Source organism: Mus pahari, chromosome 16, assembly GCF_900095145.1.
Source record: "Mus pahari chromosome 16, PAHARI_EIJ_v1.1, whole genome shotgun sequence".
Classification (NCBI taxonomy): Eukaryota; Metazoa; Chordata; class Mammalia; order Rodentia; family Muridae; genus Mus; species Mus pahari.
Genome location: NC_034605.1, coordinates 45,778,791 through 45,784,240, shown reverse-complemented (window position 1 = coordinate 45,784,240; position 5,450 = coordinate 45,778,791). Strand labels below are relative to the sequence as shown.

General features: G+C 42.0%; 1 protein-coding gene across 5 annotated transcripts in view; it reads right to left on the bottom strand.

Moving 5' to 3' along the window:
* The window catches only part of Phactr1 (phosphatase and actin regulator 1), a 451,087-nt gene that overhangs the window by 271,707 nt on the left and 173,930 nt on the right, over positions 1–5,450 (bottom strand). The gene's annotated exons all lie outside the window — the stretch shown is intronic.

Sequence of the window (5,450 nt, the reverse complement as noted above, 5' to 3'; positions counted from 1 at the left end):
GCCCTCTTCTGGAGTGTCGGAAGACAGCTATAGTGTACTTATAAAAATTAAAAAAAAAAAAAAATTAAAAAAAAAAAAAAAAAAAAAGAAGTGATCAGTAGATGGGTGGAGTGCTTTTAGAGCTGCCTTTGCTAATGCCACCTGTGTATCCCTTTGAAGTGAACCGGTAGGGACTGCTATTACCCTCTTTAGAGAAGCCAGTGACATGGGGAGGAATTAGCAGTCATCAGGGCTTCCCTGCTCTGACTTGCAAAGACCAGATATGTGTGAGGAAAATCTAAGTGGAATGACAGATTGGTGTTTATGTCTCACCCTGCAGGTGTAGTAAATACCACACAACCTGTTGTCACAGCTGCCACAGTAACTACTTTCTCAATAGCAATGAGGACAGAGGATACATTGGGATATACTAGAAAATAATCAGGGGACTGGAGCTGTGAATGGGCAAGGGATGATAATAGGAAAACACACAGATTATCTGAATAATTTGAATTTCACAGATAAGCACTCATCGATAGAAATCATTATGATAGGGACCACATACAGAATCTTAACATTTATAGTAGCCACCATAAAACAAACAAACAAACAAACAAACAAAAAACAAAAAAGAAACTAGTGAAATTATCATAATCAAAATATGATTTCAACGTGTAATTAGTAAACATTGATAGACCATTATGTATTCCTTTTTCTATGTCCGACTTTTAATTTGTATTTTATGTTTATATCACATCACAGGAATAGTCAAGTCACATTTGGAGCTCTCAGTAGTCACATGTATTCACATACAGTGATCACCACATTAGATAACCTCGCCCTGGAATATATTTAGTTATTGTGGGGTTGGAATTCATTCTGTGGTAATACATTTGTCTGTAATGCCTAGAAGCTGTACAGGAAGAATTTGTGGACAGTGAGATGATCCATTGGGTTAAGGTACTTACTGCTAGCCTGATATCCGGGAGTTTGATCTCTGGAACCCATATGGTAGGACAGAACTGACTCCCCCAAGTTGTCCCCTAATCTCCACACATGTGCTCTGGCATGCGTACCCCTATAATAAATGTAACAAATAATGTAATAATACGACAAGTGTAATAACAGAAATAAATGAAGAGAAAAAGATTTTTTGTATTCCCTTGGTTCTAACTCCATAGAATCATTCAAATAGTATCTTCTAAGTAGAACAGGAAAATATTAAATAAATTTGGAATTGTGATAATACCAAAGATTTAGCTTCGTTTGTGTCACCAGGGAAGCATAAGAGAAAAACAAATCTTGGGTTTGTAGGAAGTTCCTTCTTTGGGCCATCTGTACTGTTTGAGGGTAGAATCCTCAGTGCCACATTTGACCCCATGTCCTGTGTATCTTTCTCCTTTCTGTTCATTTCTTGAAGCCTCTGAATAAACCATTCAATCTTATCAAAGCTACCAGACACCTTTCTAAGCCACAGGGTCTTGGCTATAACCAAGCCACTCCAAGAATGCAAGCCTGGTCTTCAAGGAGGCTCTTCCTCCTCCCTTCAGAATCATTTTCTACCCTGCCGTCACTGTGCGTATGCGTCAAACTCAGGCATTATATCATATCACTTCTCGACTTAAAGGCTTTAATAGAAAACCATCCCCTGTTGGATAAAATCCCCACGTGTCATACACTGGAGGTTTATTATAAACTGGCTTCAGGGATTTTTCTCTCTTGCCTCATTGCTTCAATTGCTTGGTTCTGTTTTGTCTGTGTCTTTTCCTGTGACACGGTCTCCATGACTCGGTGATTTTGTTTATAGTCAGATTTCTATGCCTGGAATATCCATCCTTACAATGCCTATGTCTGGCCAAATACGGTTCGTTTCTAAGGGTTGCTCAGCTATTGACTGTAGCTCTTTACTCTTATGATTCTCCCGTCTACGCGTCACCGCACCACTTTTATAAATAGATCTAGTATAGCCACGCATGGTGATGCCTGTAATCCCAGCACTCATGCAGAGGAGACAGGAGGATTACACGCTTGAGGTCAGCCTGTGATACACAGGAAGACCCAGTGTAAGGATAACAGATGCATTATAACACATGTCTCAATGTACCATAATCATACGATGATGACCTCCTCAGGTCTCATGTACAGGTGGTCTTTGAGTTCACCTTGAAATATGACATCATCTTCATGAGCAATAGGATAAATATATGCCTGAGGGATTCAGATATCTTCCCCCACTCCTTCCCCTAATCCATAACTCAAGACTGTTACCACTATCATGACTGTTCTCATGACTACAAATCAATATTCTTAGTACTTAGTGTTAGATCCTGCCTTAGGCATTTTGTACATTGCACTTAATCCCAACAGCAATGAATCAGTAAGATGATGATTTATGGCCAATTTTTAATAAACAAGGCATCTTGAACTCAATTATTATCTTTGAACAAGTTAAGGTCATTCTTATGAACACTGCTTAGTATATAGTGGTAAAGTATCACAGCTCCAACATGTATGGATTGCATCTTCACATGCTAACTTATTTGTCAAAAGACTAATGTATGTGGGTTCTATATTTTCAATGTTTCTACATTTCATTTAAGTCTTCAAACTCTCGGATAACCGGGGCAAAGAAGACACACTCTGATAGTGCTTGGTGTGGCGTGGGTACATGGTGACCTGGGACACTCAGGACATTTTAATGTAGTTCTTCATGTTATAGTGACCCCCCCAACCGTAAAATTATTTTTTGTTGCTACCTCATAACTGAAATTTTGCTGCGGTTATGAATTGTAATGGAAATGTTTTTGCAGATAAGGGTTTGCCAAAGGGGGTCTGAGACCCACAGGTTGAGAACTACTGCTCTAGTCTACTGGTGCTTTAACCAGTAGAAAGACTGGCTATGCAAGGAAAGACCATACGCCAGGAGAACTCTCATTCATTGCTATCATGATGTAACTGTGGAAGCCCATTGGACATGTAGCACCAAGTGTGAACCCTGACATGAGCTCTGAACCAGGGTGTGGTGTTGAAAGGTAACTTGTTATAATGAGTGCAGCTTTCAGATGCTGACAATGTGGAAGGCTGTGGGTTGTGGAGATCAAAAGATACTGCCCCTTGATTTCAGTTTTGTTGTGGATCCAAAAATGTTAAAGCAAAGCAAAGCAAAGCAAAGCAAAACAAAATCTATTTCAAAACCAGGGGTTTTAGATGATCTTAAACACCCCCTTCCCCCAATCAGAAGCCTCACATTCTACTCACTGGGCTCTGGAATGTTCTACAAGTTGTTTTCTTGCTGCACATCGGTTTACTGTTTTCTACCTTTTGTTTCCACAACATGGAACTAGACCACATGATGGGCGGTGGTGCATGGCTGAAGGCTTAACAAACCCTTCTCGAAGGAAAATAAATAGAAAATACACTGGTGTCACAGAGTAGAAAATTTGCTACTGTTATGACTTGTAATGTAAATATTTTGGACATAGGGGTTTGCCAAAGGGGTCTGCACCCCACAGGATGAGAATTGCTGTTCTAGTCTGTTGGGGCTTTAACCGGTAGAAAGACTGGTTACCCATATAGAAGAGTGGAAAGATGATGGGAGCCTGTAGAAGAGAAGCTGGCACCACTCTGCCTACCCCAGACCCCCTGTCTCTGATGCTTCACGGTGACCTAGCGGCTCTCAATCTTACACCTACAGGACTTGACCTACATAGACAGTGCCCTAGGCTTGATACCAACACAAGAAGATGCCAATGGAATTTCTGGGCACTCTGGGGTCTGAGACAGGCTCCAGTCTTGAGCACGTGGCTCTGCTGAGGGAGTAAAGACAGTAGATTCTTATGGGGGGTGGGTCTATGAACTTTTGCTAGGATAGTGACTGTATTGTCGTTGCATGGAAACTATTTTTTTTTTTTTTCTTAAGACTAAGAGCCGCTAGGCTATCATGAAGCATCAGAGATTGAGTCAGGGAGTCCGTGGGGAGGCAGAGTGGTATGAGCTTCTCTTCTCCTACACCCTCCCATCTTCTTTCCATTCTTCTATGTGGGTAAACTGAGAGCTGTCCACCATCTGTTTTCCGGCCTTCTTTTTTCTCTTTCTCCCTTCTGACATCATTCTTCATTCTGACTCCTCTCTCTGCCAGTCTTTTCTTTCTTCCTCCCCTCTTCCCATTTATTTTGAGTTTAATGAGTGTCGATGTTTGGGTCTTGCTATTCTTGGGCAACTCTATACGCCGTTCTGCATGGATTTCTCTTTGTCAAAGCCATACTAAGTCTACCAGGGCTTCAACCTTAGGTTAGTTTGGTTTTGCTTCATTGTGGAAGGTCTGCAATTCCTTAAATAAGAGATGTCTGAGGCTGGAGACTTTCCGTTTGGAAGACAAGGAGCTATTTCTTAAGACTTCCCAGAATGAAAGCAGCCCCTGACAGGAAACTGATCTGAGGGCTCCAGAATAATGTATCACGAGGTGGTTATTACCATGTTCCCTGCCAAGTCGGTGCCACAGCCAATCTCAGAAGCCATTTTTCATGCTGCTTTCAGTCACCTCGGTGCAATGCAAGTGGCAGCGTTGCTTGGGGTGAGCAATGGAAAAAGGCTGTTTCCCACAGGGTGAGGGTTGTTGTTGTTGCTACCTTTAATTTGCTCCAAAGCACCGCATAGGATGGATGTCATGACTTGGGTCCAGATAGGACTGAGACAGGAGTAAGGCCCTAGAGGGATGTGAGTGGTGTCAGAAATGGCTACGAGAGCAGAATCGACAGCCCTGGGATTGGATTCAAGCCATTTCACCTGATCATGCCAGTCATTTAACCCAGTTTTATCGAAGGAAAGAGGAAATCTGGCCCGATGCATCCCCAGGGCACAGCATACAGCAGTGTATGGCTAGCCAGCATGGCTCTGAACATCCTTTTCCTTTTTTCTAAAATGTAGATAAGACCCCTTTGTAGAGTGATTTGGTGGAAATTGACTGGTGGTGCCCAGTAAATGATAAATCTCATGTGAGGGTCTTGAAGCAAATTTTCATGCTGTAGGTTATGTTTTCTAAAGGTAGACATGACAGACCATGTCTATTATCCCATATATTCTAGATGCTGGATGCCTTCCAATCAAGTGGCAGAGTCTGATTCGTCCTCCGAATCTAAATGAGCCCAGCATCAGTTAGCGTTGTTTCAGTTTGTTAATTCTAGGGATGGAAGAGGCTTCACTATACAAGGCAATGTCATGAAAACTTTCTTTCCCCTGGGAGCCACCAATTAAACATAGTTCCCCAATTAGAAAGAAGTGGGGGCTTGCGAACCCCTTTAAACTCTATGAAGAATGTTGAATCTGCAGGCAGCACTCTGTTGTGAGTTCATAACTATGGTAGCCCTGTCACATCCAGTGATACTCCTTCCTGATGTCTGGCTCTTACATTTTGTCCTCTCTTCCACAATGGTCCCTGAGCCTTGGAGTGTGTGTGTGTGTGTAAGAGAGAG